The sequence below is a fragment of the Mytilus edulis genome, chromosome 1 (genome assembly GCF_963676685.1).
Source record: "Mytilus edulis chromosome 1, xbMytEdul2.2, whole genome shotgun sequence".
NCBI lineage: Eukaryota > Metazoa > Mollusca > Bivalvia > Mytilida > Mytilidae > Mytilus > Mytilus edulis.
In genome coordinates, this window is record NC_092344.1 from 72,478,335 (window position 1) to 72,495,363 (window position 17,029).

The following is a 17,029-nucleotide window of genomic DNA, read 5'->3' on the forward strand; positions in this document are numbered from 1 at the left end:
TTTTCTTATTAAATGAAGAAAGTTGCCGGTCCAGTACAAGGATAGATCGGTTAGAAAGCAAGGTTTTAATTTTAATTAGATTGGAAAGCTTAATTTGAGAGTTAAAATCGGAGAGGACGAAAAAAAGGGGGGGGGGGCGGGTTCTTCCACAGGGAATATTTTTATCTTAGGAACTCTACTTTAGAAAGTTTTTTTTAATTATTTGTTTAAAAAAAAAAGAAAGGGAAAAACAATTGTAAGGCAAATTGTGAAGGTTCTTTCTTCCTTTCTCCCGTGGGGCTATCTCGCATATATCTGGTTTACCGTCAAACCGAGCGCATGCATATCTTTTGGTTGTTTCTGTCACTAGGTGGCTGTATCATTGACGTTTATCCCATATTTTCATATTGAAGCACAATGCACACGTAAATATTGTTTTAGAACATGAATTTAAAGTTTCATGTCATGCATACTAAGGTAAAGAAAAGCAAAAAAGCGACTCAAAGAACTAAATAGAAAAAGACGAAATGATCTGATTTTCTGTACCTCAATTTTTTTTAACTGAAAAAAAAAAATGTCTTCACTGGGAACTCTCGAGCTGAAACCTACACTCTTCAGGTTAGCATGGACAATACTCTGTCTTTAATTTTGTCATTTTTGCGCATTGGATCGTTAAAGACCCTGTCAGTGGTTCAAAATATTGCTTATCAAAGACATGTCTTCTAAGTTAACGAATGCTGCATTCGAATAGGGACAGCTCTATTCATTCTCAAAAATTTTGCAATCTTTTGACATAGAAAACACCCTTTTCTATTTAAAATAGATATTCTACATTATAAGGTGTCGTCTTTAAGTTAGGAATGAAACTTGATTAACTTTGAAAAGTTTAATTTGCTATAAAACTTAAACAAAAGGTTGCCACATATGTAATATGATGGACACACCAACCTTTAATGACAGCACCCTTTTATGTTCCCTTATCCTTGGAAATCTTAAATATCTTCTTATTAATTATTGGTTTCCCATTAAACATCGGACATTAATTTTAAATAGTTCTGCTTTAAAATTCATCTAGTAATCTTTCTATTATTTAAAATTATTAAAGGTTAAGCTTTTTCATGTCCAGCAGCACATATTACAGTGTTATCCGGATTCATCGTTATACGATGCGGGAAATAATGCTATTGTCAAGTTCAATTTCAAATAAATAGATTCGTGTTTGAACAAAACTATGATCTGATGTACAATGATTGGTGTATTCATTGTTGGTCTTTAATGCCACTTTTATCATTATGTGCTATTTGATGGCGCCCAGCTGTTTTTTGAGTGTAGAAAGCTGAGTCGCCCGGAGAGAACCACTGACCTTCGGCAGGGAAACTGTCAATCCTAGTCACTTAAGATTGGAGTCGAACCAAGCTACCACGTGTGGGGTTCGAACTCTTGAATAAGCAGTGAAGTAGTAATTTTTACTAACGAAAAAAACTTGTTTCTCACTTTATCCAGTTTTCGTTTGATATATAGTTTTGTTTTCTATTATTCAAATTGAAGAAACCAAGACGTTTTAAAAACGATTTGAAGAAAACAAGGTAGCCGAGTGCATAGTTCTTTCAAACATATTATTTTATCGCTAGAAGGCTGTGTCGTCAGTAACAGATAGAAAACTCAGGGTGAGAATTTATAGAGCAGACAAGGGGCAGTGGCAAATATTTCATGTATATTATGAACAAAGAGAAGATTACCCCGGCACCCTTTGCCAAAAAAAAAATCTTTTTCATCCATGTGCCTTTGGACTTTATGTTTTGAATTGTAGTTTCACTTTCCATATTCGGTAGTCATTCTAATGTAAGCTCCACGTGGCAAAAATCACGTGATGCAGGAATATTGTATCTTGGAGTTAGGCTATTTCTTTCTTTTCGGGCGGGGACTCCAGGCAGACAACATGCATGTTTTATAACGCAACTGTATATTTTCTTATTAAATGAAGAAAGTTGCCGGTCCAGTACAAGGATAGATCGGTTAGAAAGCAAGGTTTTAATTTTAATTAGATTGGAAAGCTTAATTTGAGAGTTAAAATCGGAGAGGACGAAAAAAAGGGGGGGGGGCGGGTTCTTCCACAGGGAATATTTTTATCTTAGGAACTCTACTTTAGAAAGTTTTTTTTAATTATTTATTTTAAAAAAAAAGAAAGGGAAAAACAATTGTAAGGCAAATTGTGAAGGTTCTTTCTTCCTTTCTCCCGTGGGGCTATCTCGCATATATCTGGTTTACCGTCAAACCGAGCGCATGCATGTCTTTTGGTTGTTTCTGTCACTAGGTGGCTGTATCATTGACGTTTATCCCATATTTTCATATTGAAGCACAATGCACACGTAAATATTGTTTTAGAACATGAATTTAAAGTTTCATGTCATGCATACTAAGGTAAAGAAAAGCAAAAAAGCGACTCAAAGAACTAAATAGAAAAAGACGAAATGATCTGATTTTCTGTACCTCAATTTTTTTTAACTGAAAAAAAAAAAAAAAAATGTCTTCACTGGGAACTCTCGAGCTGAAACCTACACTCTTCAGGTTAGCAGGGACAATACTCTGTCTTTAATTTTGTCATTTTTGCGCATTGGATCGTTAAAGACCCTGTCAGTGGTTCAAAATATTGCTTATCAAAGACATGTCTACTAGGTTAACGAATGCTGCATTCGAATAGGGACAGCTCTATTCATTCTCAAAAATTTTGCAATCTTTTGACATAGAAAACACCCTTTTCTATTTAAAATAGATATTCTACATTATAAGGTGTCGTCTGAAAGTTAGGAATGAAACTTGAATAACTTTGAAAAGTTTAATTTGCTATAAAACTTAAACAAAAGATTGCCACATATGTAATATGATGGACACACCAACCTTTAATGACAGCACCCTTTTATGTTCCCTTATCCTTGGAAATCTTAAAAATCTTAAATATCTTCTTATTAATTATTGGTTTCCCCTTAAACATCGGACATTAATTTTAAATAGTTCTGCTTTAAAATTCATCTAGTAATCTTTCTATTATTTAAAATTATTAAAGGTTAAGCTTTTTCATGTCCAGCAGCACATATTACAGTGTTATCCGGATTCATCGTTATACGATGCGGGAAATAATGCTATTGTCAAGTTCAATTTCAAATAAATAGATTCGTGTTTGAACAAAACTATGATCTGATGTTCAATGATTGGTGTATTCATTGTTGGTCTTTAATGCCACTTTTATCATTATGTGCTATTTCATGGCGCCCAGCTGTTTTTGAGTGTAGAAAACTGAGACGCCCGGAGAGAACCACTGACCTTCGGCAGGGAAACTGTCAATCCTAGTCACTTAAGATTGGAGTCGAACCAAGCTACCACGTGTAGGGTTCGAACTCTGAAATAAGCAGTGAAGTAGTAATTTTTACTAACGAAAGAAACTTGTTTCTCACTTTATCCAGTTTTCGTTTGATATATAGTTTTGTTTTCTATTATTCAAATTGAAGAAACCAAGACGTTTTAAAAACGATTTGAAGAAAACAAGGTAGCCGAGTGCATAGTTCTTTCAAACATATTATTTTATCGCTAGAAGGCTGTGTTGTCATGCCAAGAAATTGCCTCCGTTGAAATTTTACAAACATCCCATAGAGCAAATTACATGGATGATTATTATTAACCATTTAGTTAATGGCCGTGTTCTAAGCGACACGTACATGCAGGTCATAAATTAATTTGTTGAATGTCATCCAATCTTTAACTACTAATAGGTGCCGCAGGAGGTCAACCGGAATTTTTAGCGAGGATTTCTTGGCATGCTTTACCAAACAGATAAGCGCATTCAAAAACATTTAACAAAACCTCATGTATTCGTGACTGTCACGTCTTTTATAAGTTTTGTACAAAGAATTTGGTTTTAATTTAATTTTCTATTTGGTTTCTATTGATTTTCACTGCGAGAGTTATGTGATTGCTTCTTTCAAAGTCCATTTATTTGTTTTCGTTTTCAATGTTTACTAAAATACACTTTCGCTCTGTACGAGAAACAGATAAACCTCGTATTTTATAAAGTCTTTACAGCCTATTGCATTGAGTGTGTAGGTAAAGGTAAAAATTTTGTTAGCTTGCTTGCTAGCTGAACCGTGAAGTCATTATAGGTTAGGTAAACAGCCCTCCTTTAATAGAATATAAAAAAAAGAAGATGTGTATAATTACCAACAAGACAACTCTCCACAAGAGACCAAAAATGACACAAAATTTAACAACTATAGGTCACGATACGGCCTTCAACAATGTGCAAAGCCTATACGACACCGTCAGCTATAAAAGGCCCCGAAATGACAATGTAAAACAATTCAAACGAGAAAACTAACGGCCTCATTGATGAATAAAAAAATAAACGAAAAACAAATATGTAACAAATAAACAAACGACATCCACCGAATTACAGGCCCCTGACTTAGAACAGGCCATGACTTACATAATGTGGCGGGGTTAAACATGTTAGCGGGACCCCAAAACTCTCATAACCTGACCGGGGCATTGGTATAACAGTACAACATAAGAACGAACTATAAAAAAATCAGTTGAAAAAGGTTCGACTCATTAGATGGATAAAACAAGAGTGCACACGCTGAAATGTCTCGCCTTCTATACTAATCATTGATATAATGTTAATAGTCCTAAGTATAAAGCTAAGCTTTATTACAACTGTCACATAAACTTAACATAAACCAAGATAACTAAACAAAGACCAATGAACCTTGAAAATGAGGTCAAGGTCAGATGAACCATGCCAGGCAGACATGTACAGCTAACAATGCTTCTATACAACATACATAGTTGACCCATTACTTATAGTTTAAGAAAAATAGACCAAAACACAAAAACTTAACACTGTGCAATGAACCGTGAAAATGAGGTCACGGTCAAATGAAACCTGCGCGACTGACATAAAGATCATAAAATATTTCCATACACCAAATATATAGTTGACCTATGGCATACAGTATTAGATAAAAAGACCGAAACTAAAAAACTTAACTTTGACCACTGAACCATGAAAATGAGGTCAAGGTCACAAATTCACATTGCACACTTTACGTTGTATAACATCGTGAATCTCCGTCTATAACTACGAATCTCTAACAAATTCACTGTGCACACTTTACATAGTATAATATCGAGAATCTCAAACTGTAGATAAAGATCTCTAACAAATTCACATTGCACACTTTATATGGTATAAAATCGTGAATCTCAAACTGTAGATAAAGATCTCTAACAAATTCACATTGGACACTTTATATGGTATAATATCGTGAATCTACTTCTATAACTACGGATCTCTAACAAATTCACAGTGCAAACTTTACATGGTATAATATCGTGAATCTCAAACTGTAGATAAAGATCTCTAACAAATTCACAGTGCAAACTTTATATTGTATAATATCGTGAATCTCAAACTGTAGATAAAGATCTCTAACCAATTCACATTGGACACTTTATATGGTATAATATCGTGAATCTACTTCTATAACTACGGATCTTTAACAAATTCACAGTGCAATTTTTACATGGTATATTATTTAATATAGTTGTTGATGTCTGTGTCATTTTGGTCTTTTGTGGATGTTTGTTTCATTGGCAATGATACCACATCTTCTTTTTTTTTTTTTTTTATTTCCTCATTTTTTATGCATATTGTGGCATTTAGGTCGTCCGTAAACCCTCTTATGGTCATTGCGAATCAAAATATAGCTATAGTGTCACGGTCAATTTTTTTTATATTTTTTTCACTATTCACCGCTTCAATTTGAATAATGAAACATAAACCATTTCATTATTCATTATTCATTTTTCAATATTGAATAGTGAATAATGAACTATTTCATTATTCATTATTGAATAATGAATAATGAACTATGAATAATGGACGTACTTCAGCGCGGTTGGTATATTATCGAGAATCTCAAACTGTAGATAAAGATCTCTAACAAATTCACATTGCACACTTTACGTGGTATGATATCACGAATCTTCTTCTATAACTAAGGATCTCTAACAAATTCAGTGCACACTTTACATGGTATGCTATCGTGAGTCTCAAACTGTAGATAAAGATCTCTAACAAATTCACAGAGCACACTGTATATGGTATAATATTGTGAATCTGAAACTGAAGATAAAGATCTCTAACAAATTCACATTGGACACTTTATATGGTATAATATCGTGAATCTACTTCTATAACTACGGATCTCTAACAAATTCACAGTGCAAACTTTACATGGTATAATATCGTGAATCTCAAACTGTAGATAAAGATCTCTAACAAATTCACAGTGCAAACTTTATATTGTATAATATCGTGAATCTCAAACTGTAGATAAAGATCTCTAACCAATTCACATTGGACACTTTATATGGTATAATATCGTGAATCTACTTCTATAACTACGGATCTTTAACAAATTCACAGTGCAATTTTTACATGGTATATTATTTAATATAGTTGTTGATGTCTGTGTCATTTTGGTCTTTTGTGGATGTTTGTTTCATTGGCAATGATACCACATCTTCTTTTTTTTTTTTTTTTTATTTCCTCATTTTTTATGCATATTGTGGCATTTAGGTCGTCCGTAAACCCTCTTATGGTCATTGCGAATCAAAATATAGCTATAGTGTCACGGTCAATTTTTTTTATATTTTTTTCACTATTCACCGCTTCAATTTGAATAATGAAACATAAACCATTTCATTATTCATTATTCATTTTTCAATATTGAATAGTGAATAATGAACTATTTCATTATTCATTATTGAATAATGAATAATGAACTATGAATAATGGACGTACTTCAGCGCGGTTGGTATATTATCGAGAATCTCAAACTGTAGATAAAGATCTCTAACAAATTCACATTGCACACTTTACGTGGTATGATATCACGAATCTTCTTCTATAACTAAGGATCTCTAACAAATTCAGTGCACACTTTACATGGTATGCTATCGTGAGTCTCAAACTGTAGATAAAGATCTCTAACAAATTCACAGAGCACACTGTATATGGTATAATATTGTGAATCTGAAACTGAAGATAAATATCTCTAACAAATTCACATTGCGCACTTTACGTGGTATAATATCGTGAATCTCCTTCTATAACTAAGGATCTCTAACAAGTTCATAGTGCACACATTATATGGTATAATATCGTGAATCTCCTTCTATAACTACGGATCTATAACAAATTCACAGTGCACACTTTACATGGCATTAAATCGTGAATCTCAAACCGTAGAAAAAGATCTCTAAACAAATTCACAGTGAACACTTTATATTGTATAATATCGTGAATCTCAAACTGTAGATGAAAATCTCAATAAATTCACATTGCACACTTTAAGTGGTATAATATCGTGAATCTCCTTCTATAACTACGGATATCTAACAAATTCAAAGTGCACACTTTACATGGTATAATATCGTGAATCTCAAACTGTAGATAAGGATTCTAACAAATTCACCGTGCACACTTTAAATGGTATAAAATATTGAATCTCAAACTGTAGATGAAGATCTCTAATAAGGTCACAGTGCACACTTTACGTGGTATAATATCGTGAATCTCAATAGAGAAAATGATCTATAACAAATTCACATTGCACACTTTACATGATATAATATCGTGAATCTCAAACTGTAGATAAGGATCTTTAACAAATTCACGGTGCACGATTTATATGGTATTATATCGTGAATTTCAAACTGTATATATATTTATCGCTATTTTGTGCATTTTTCTTTTGATCTTTTTTTGTGATAATTTTCATATCATGCTTCTCGCTTGAGATGGAAAATTATCGCTAGAAACTAAGGAGACCACGTGGCGTTGCTAACGAAATTGACATGAAATTGACAACGTCGTCATAGGTAAAATAGCGATAAACAGATTATCATTGGTCATCTCAACTCGATTGCTTTTCAAACTTTCGCTGTACCAGCTCAAGCGAGAAAATCAATCTCGTTGAGATGATCAACGATAATCTATAAATATATATATAATGATTTTTAACAAATTTAAATAGCACACTTTATATGGTATACTATTGTGACTTTCAAACTGAAGATGAAGATTTTTTAACAAATTCATAATGCATATTCAACATGGTATAATACTGTGAATCTCCTACTATAACAAAGCATTTCTAACAAATTCACAGTAAACACTTTATATGGTATAATATCGTGAATCTCAAACTGTAGATAAAGATATCTAACAAATTCTCTTTGGACACTTTATATAGTATAAAATCGTGAATCTCAAACTGTACAAAACATATCTAACAAATTCACACTCCACACTTTACATGGCATAATACTGTGAATCTCCTACTATATATAAGGATCTCTAACAAATTCACAGTGCACACTTTACGTTGTATGATATCGTGAATCTCCAACTATAACTACGAATCTCTAACAAATTCACAGTGCACACTTTACATGGTATAATATAGTGAATTTACTACCGTGACTATAAGGATCTCTAACAAATTAAGATCGCATACTTTTACATGGTATATTATCGTGAAACTCCAAAAAAGAAACGATAGTTTCAAGCTGTAACTAAGGATGCACATGGGCGATCTCTAACAAGTTCACAGTGAAAACTTTACATAATATAAATAGTAACGATTATTTTCAATCTGTAACTAAGGATGCACATAGGGGATCTCTAACAAGTTCACAGTGGAAACTTTACATAATATAAATAGTAACGATAATTTTCAATCTGTAACTAAGGATGCACATGGGGGATCTCTAACAAGTTCACAGTGGAAACTTTACATAATATAAATAGTAACGATAATTTTCAATCTGTAACTAAGGATGCACATGGGCGATCTCTAACAAGTTCACAGTGAAAACTTTACATAATATAAATAGTAACGATAATTTTCAATCTGTAACTAAGGATGCACATGGGGGATCTCTAACAAGTTCACAGTGGAAACTTTACATAATATAAATAGTAACGATAATTTTCAATCTGTAACTAAGGATGCACATGGGGGATCTCTAACAAGTTCACAGTGAAAACTTTACATAATATAAATAGTAACTATAATTTTCAATCTGTAACTAAGGATGCACATGGGGGATCTCTAACAAGTTCACAGTGAAAACTTTACATAATATAAATAGTAACTATAATTTTCAATCTGTAACTAAGGATGCACATGGGGGATCGCTAACAAATTCACAGTGAAAACTTTACATAATATAAATAGTAACTATAATTTTCAATCTGTAACTAAGGATGCACATCGGCGATCTCTAACAAGTTCACAGTGAAAACTTTACATAATATAAATAGTAACGATAGCTTCAATCTGTAACTAAGGATGCACATAGGCAATCTCTAACAAGTTCACAGTGAAAACTTTACATAATATAAATAGTAACGATAATTTTCAATCTGTAACTAAGGATGCACATCGGCGATCTCTATCAAGTTTACAGTGAAAACTTTACATAATATAAATAATAACTTTAATTTTCAATCTGTAACTAAGGATGAACATGGGCGATCTCTAACAAGTTCACAGTGAAAACTTTACATAATATAAATAGTAACTATAATTTTCAATCTGTAACTAAGGATGCACATGGGCGATCTCTAACAAGTTCACAGTGAAAACTTTACATAATATAAATAGTAACTATAATTTTCAATCTGTAACTAAGGATGCACATCGGCGATCTCTAACAAGTTCACAGTGAAAACTTTACATAATATAAATAGTAACGATAGCTTCAATCTGTAACTAAGGATGCACATAGGCAATCTCTAACAAGTTCACAGTGAAAACTTTACATAATATAAATAGTAACGATAATTTTCAATCTGTAACTAAGGATGCACATCGGCGATCTCTAACAAGTTCACAGTGAAAACTTTACATAATATAAATAATAACTTTAATTTTCAATCTGTAACTAAGGATGAACATGGGCGATCTCTAACAAGTTCACAGTGAAAACTTTACATAATATAAATAGTAACTATAATTTTCAATCTGTAACTAAGGATGCACATGGGCGATCTCTAACAAGTTCACAGTGAAAACTTTACATAATATAAATATTAACTTTAATTTTCAATCTGTAACTAAGGATGCACATGGGCGATCTCTAACAAGTTCACAGTGAAAACTTTACATAATATAAATAGTAACTATAATTTACAATCTGTAACTAAGGATGTACATGGGCGATCTCTAACAAGTTCACAGTGGAAAATTTACATAATATAAATAGTAACTATAATTTACAATCTGTAACTAAGGATGCACATGGGCGATCTCTAACAAGTTCACAGTGAAAACTTTACATAATATAAATAGTAACGACAGTTTCAATCTGTAACTAAGGATGCACATAGGCGATCTCTAACAAGTTCACAGTGAAAACTTTACATAATATAAATAGTAACTATAATTTTCAATCTGTAACTAAGGATGCACATAGGCGATCTCTAACAAATTCACAGTGAAAACTTTACATAATATAAATAGTAACTATAATTTTCAATCTGTAACTAAGGATGCACATGGGCGATCTCTAACAAGTTCACAGTGAAAACTTTACATAATATAAATAGTAACTATAATTTTCAATCTGTAACTAAGGATGCACATGGGCGATCTCTAACAAGTTCACAGTGAAAACTTTACATAATATAAATAGTAACGATAGTTTCAATCTGTAACTAAGGATGCACATAGGCGATCTCTAACAAGTTCACAGTGAAAACTTTACATAATATTGATATTATAACGATAATTTTCAATCTGTAACTAAGGATGCACATGGGCGATCTCTAACAAGTTCACAGTGAAAACTTTACATAATATTGATAGTAACGATAATTTTCAATCTGTAACTAAGGATGCACATAGGCGATCTCTAACAAGTTCACAGTGAAAACTTTACATAATATAAATAGTAACGATAATTTTCAATCTGTAACTAAGGATGCACATCGGCGATCTCTATCAAGTTTACAGTGAAAACTTTACATAATATAAATAATAACTTTAATTTTCAATCTGTAACTAAGGATGAACATGGGCGATCTCTAACAAGTTCACAGTGAAAACTTTACATAATATAAATAGTAACTATAATTTTCAATCTGTAACTAAGGATGCACATGGGCGATCTCTAACAAGTTCACAGTGAAAACTTTACATAATATAAATAGTAACTATAATTTTCAATCTGTAACTAAGGATGCACATCGGCGATCTCTAACAAGTTCACAGTGAAAACTTTACATAATATAAATAGTAACGATAGCTTCAATCTGTAACTAAGGATGCACATAGGCAATCTCTAACAAGTTCACAGTGAAAACTTTACATAATATAAATAGTAACGATAATTTTCAATCTGTAACTAAGGATGCACATCGGCGATCTCTAACAAGTTCACAGTGAAAACTTTACATAATATAAATAATAACTTTAATTTTCAATCTGTAACTAAGGATGAACATGGGCGATCTCTAACAAGTTCACAGTGAAAACTTTACATAATATAAATAGTAACTATAATTTTCAATCTGTAACTAAGGATGCACATGGGCGATCTCTAACAAGTTCACAGTGAAAACTTTACATAATATAAATATTAACTTTAATTTTCAATCTGTAACTAAGGATGCACATGGGCGATCTCTAACAAGTTCACAGTGAAAACTTTACATAATATAAATAGTAACTATAATTTACAATCTGTAACTAAGGATGTACATGGGCGATCTCTAACAAGTTCACAGTGGAAAATTTACATAATATAAATAGTAACTATAATTTACAATCTGTAACTAAGGATGCACATGGGCGATCTCTAACAAGTTCACAGTGAAAACTTTACATAATATAAATAGTAACGACAGTTTCAATCTGTAACTAAGGATGCACATAGGCGATCTCTAACAAGTTCACAGTGAAAACTTTACATAATATAAATAGTAACTATAATTTTCAATCTGTAACTAAGGATGCACATAGGCGATCTCTAACAAATTCACAGTGAAAACTTTACATAATATAAATAGTAACTATAATTTTCAATCTGTAACTAAGGATGCACATGGGCGATCTCTAACAAGTTCACAGTGAAAACTTTACATAATATAAATAGTAACTATAATTTTCAATCTGTAACTAAGGATGCACATGGGCGATCTCTAACAAGTTCACAGTGAAAACTTTACATAATATAAATAGTAACGATAGTTTCAATCTGTAACTAAGGATGCACATAGGCGATCTCTAACAAGTTCACAGTGAAAACTTTACATAATATTGATATTATAACGATAATTTTCAATCTGTAACTAAGGATGCACATGGGCGATCTCTAACAAGTTCACAGTGAAAACTTTACATAATATTGATAGTAACGATAATTTTCAATCTGTAACTAAGGATGCACATAGGCGATCTCTAACAAGTTCACAGTGAAAACTTTACATAATATAAATAGTATAACGATAGTTTCAATCTGTAACTGTAGGATGCACATGGGCGATCTCTAACAAGTTCACAATGAAAACTTATACATAATGTAAATAGTATAACGATAGTTTCAATCTGTAACTAAGGATGCACATAGGCGATCTCTAACAAGTTCACAGTGAAAACTTTACATAATATAAATAGTAACGATAGTTTCAATCTGTAACTAAGGATGCACATGGGCGATCTCTAACAAGTTCACAGTGAAAACTTTACATAAAATAAATAGTTACGATATTTTCAATCTGTAACTAAGGATGCACATCGGCGATCTCTAACAAGTTCACAGTGAAAACTTTACATAATATCAATAGTAACTATAATTTTCAATCTGTAACTAAGGATGCACATCGGCGATCTCTAACAAGTTCACAGTGAAAACTTTACATAATATAAATAGTAACTATAATTTTCAATCTGTAACTAAGGATGCACATGGGCGATCTCTAACAAGTTCACAGTGGAAACTTTACATAATATAAATAGTAACTATAATTTTCAATCTGTAACTAAGGATGCACATTGGCGATCTCTAACAAGTTCACAGTGAAAACTTTACATAATATAAATAGTAACTATAATTTTCAATCTGTAACTAAGGATGCACATGGGCGATCTCTATCAAGTTCACAGTGAAAACTTTACATAATATAAATAGTAACGATAATTTTCAATCTGTAACTAAGGATGCACATGGGGGATCTCTAACAAGTTCACAGTGAAAACTTTACATAATATAAATAGTAACGATAATTTTCAATCTGTAACTAAGGATGCACATAGGCGATCTCTAACAAGATCACAGTGAAAACTTTACATAATATAAAAAGTAACGATAATTTTCAATCTGTAACTAAGGATGCACATAGGCGATCTCTAACAAGTTCACAGTGAAAACTTTACATAATATAAATAGTAACTTTAATTTTCAATCTGTAACTAAGGATGCACATGGGGGATCTCTAACAAGTTCACAGTGAAAACTTTACATAATATAGATAGTAACGATAGTTTCAATCTGTAACTAAGGATGCACATAGGCGATCTCTAACAAGTTCACAGTGAAAACTTTACATAATATAGATAGTAACGATAGTTTCAATCTGTAACTAAGGATGCACATAGGCGATCTCTAACAAGTTCACAGTGAAAACTTTACATAATATAAATAGTAACTTTAATTTTCAATCTGTAACTAAGGATGCACATAGGCGATCTCTAACAAGTTCACAGTGAAAACTTTACATAATATAAATAGTAACTTTAATTTTCAATCTGTAACTAAGGATGCACATAGGCGACCTCTAACAAATTCACAGTGAAAACTTTACATAATATAAATAGTAACTATAATTTTCAATCTGTAACTAAGGATGCACATAGGCGACCTCTAACAAATTCACAGTGAAAACTTTACATAATATAAATAGTAACTATAATTTTCAATCTGTAACTAAGGATGCACATAGGCGATCTCTAACAAATTCACAGTGAAAACTTTACATAATATAAATAGTAACTATAATTTTCAATCTGTAACTAAGGATGCACATAGGCGACCTCTAACAAATTCACAGTGAAAACTTTACATAATATAAATAGTAACTATAATTTTCAATCTGTAACTAAGGATGCACATAGGCGACCTCTAACAAATTCACAGTGAAAACTTTACATAATATAAATAGTAACTATAATTTTCAATCTGTAACTAGGGATGCACATAGGCGACCTCTAACAAATTCACAGTGAAAACTTTACATAATATAAATAGTAACTATAATTTTCAATCTGTAACTAAGGATGCACATAGGCGATCTCTAACAAGTTCACAGTTAAAACTTTACATAATATAAATAGTAACTATAATTTTCAATCTGTAACTAAGGATGCACATAGGCGACCTCTAACAAATTCACAGTGAAAACTTTACATAATATAAATAGTAACTATAATTTTCAATCTGTAACTAAGGATGCACATAGGCGACCTCTAACAAATTCACAGTGAAAACTTTACATAATATAAATAGTAACTATAATTTTCAATCTGTAACTAAGGATGCACATAGGCGATCTCTAACAAGTTCACAGTTAAAACTTTACATAATATAAATAGTAACTATAATTTTCAATCTGTAACTAAGGATGCACATAGGCGACCTCTAACAAGTTCACAGTTAAAACTTTACATAATATAAATAGTAACTTTAATTTTCAATCTGTAACTCAGGATGCACATAGGCGATCTCTAACAAGTTCACAGTTAAAACTTTACATAATATAAATAGTAACTATAATTTTCAATCTGTAACTAAGGATGCACATAGGCGACTTCTAACAAATTCACAGTGAAAACTTTACATAATATAGATAGTAACGATAGTTTCAATCTGTAACTAATGATGCACATGGGTGATTTCTAACAAGTTCACAGTGAAAACTTTACATAATATAAATAGTAACGACAGTTTCAATCTGTAACTAAGGATGCACATAGGCGATCTCTAACAAGTTCACAGTGAAAACTTTACATAATATAGATAGTAACGATAATTTTCAATCTGTAACTAAGGATGCACATAGGCGATCTCTAACAAGTTCACAGTGAAAACTTTACATAATATAGATAGTAACGATAATTTTCAATCTGTAACTAAGGATGCACATCGGCGATCTCTAACAAGTTCACAGTGAAAACTTTACATAATATAAATAGTAACGATAATTTTCAATCTGTAACTAAGGATGCACATAGGCGATCTCTAACAAGATCACAGTGAAAACTTTACATAATATAAATAGTAACGATAGTTTCAATCTGTAACTAAGGATGCACATAGGCGATCTCTAACAAGTTCACAGTGAAAACTTTACATAATATAAATAGTAACGATAGTTTCAATCTGTAACTAAGGATGCACATTGGCGATCTCTAACAAGTTCACAGTGAAAACTTTACATAATATAAATAGTAACGATAGTTTCAATCTGTAACTAAGGATGCACATTGGCGATCTCTAACAAGTTCACAGTGAAAACTTTACATAATATAAATAGTAACGATAGTTTCAATCTGTAACTAAGGATGCACATAGGCGACCTCTAGCAAATTCACAGTGAAAACTTTACATAATATAAATAGTAACTATAATTTTCAATCTGTAACTAAGGATGCACATAGGCGATCTCTAACAAGTTCACAGTTAAAACTTTACATAATATAAATAGTAACTATAATTTTCAATCTGTAACTAAGGATGCACATAGGCGACTTCTAACAAATTCACAGTGAAAACTTTACATAATATAAATAGTAACGATAGTTTCAATCTGTAACTAATGATGCACATGGGTGATTTCTAACAAGTTCACAGTGAAAACTTTACATAATATAAATAGTAACGACAGTTTCAATCTGTAACTAAGGATGCACATAGGCGATCTCTAACAAGTTCACAGTGAAAACTTTACATAATATAAATAGTAACGACAGTTTCAATCTGTAACTAAGGATGCACATAGGCGATCTCTAACAAGATCACAGTGAAAACTTTACATAATATAAATAGTAACGACAGTTTCAATCTGTAACTAATGATGCACATGGGCGATCTCTAACAAGTTCACAGTGAAAACTTTACATAATATAAATAGTAACGATAGTTTCAATCTGTAACTAAGGATGCACATAGGTGATCTCTAACAAGATCACAGTGAAAACTTTACATAATATAAATAGTAACGATAGTTTCAATCTGTAACTAAGGATGCACATAGGCGATCTCTAACAAGTTCACAGTGAAAACTTTACATAATATAAATAGTAACGATAGTTTCAATCTGTAACTAAGGATGCACATAGGCGATCTCTAACAAGTTCACAGTGAAAACTTTACATAATATAAATAGTAACGATAGTTTCAATCTGTAACTAAGGATGCACATAGGCGATCTCTAACAAGTTCACAGTGAAAACCTTAAATAATAATATAAATAGTTACTATAATTTTCAATCTGTAACTAAGGATGCACATAGGCGATCTCTAACAAGATCACAGTGAAAACTTTACATAATATAAATAGTAACGATAGTTTCAATCTGTAACTAAGGATGCACATAGGCGATCTCTAACAAGTTCACAGTGAAAACTTTACATAATATAAATAGTAACGATAGTTTCAATCTGTAACTAAGGATGCACATTGGCGATCTCTAACAAGTTCACAGTGAAAACTTTACATAAAATAAATAGTAACAAGTTCACAGCGTAAAGGAAATTAATGATTTTACTGTGAATGACTTACCTTAAATGGTATTCGACTAGTTCATCATAAATTGTTATATAGAAAGATACTTACAATTTCACAGAAAAATCAAGTTTAAAAACGTAGTTCTGTCATAAGTAAAAAAAAATCCTGGTTACTCAACGAAGGACCGTCCGACCCTCGTGG

At 31.7% G+C, this 17,029-nt stretch overlaps 1 protein-coding gene across 1 annotated transcript in view; it reads right to left on the reverse strand.

Annotated features, from left to right (window-relative positions):
* LOC139488755 (uncharacterized) overlaps positions 1 to 17,029 on the reverse strand; it is a 76,555-nt gene extending 59,526 nt beyond the window's left edge. The window contains exon 1 of the mRNA XM_071274628.1: positions 16,937 to 17,029. The gene's annotated coding sequence lies outside the window, so the exon portion shown is untranslated. The remainder of the gene's footprint in view (positions 1 to 16,936) is intronic.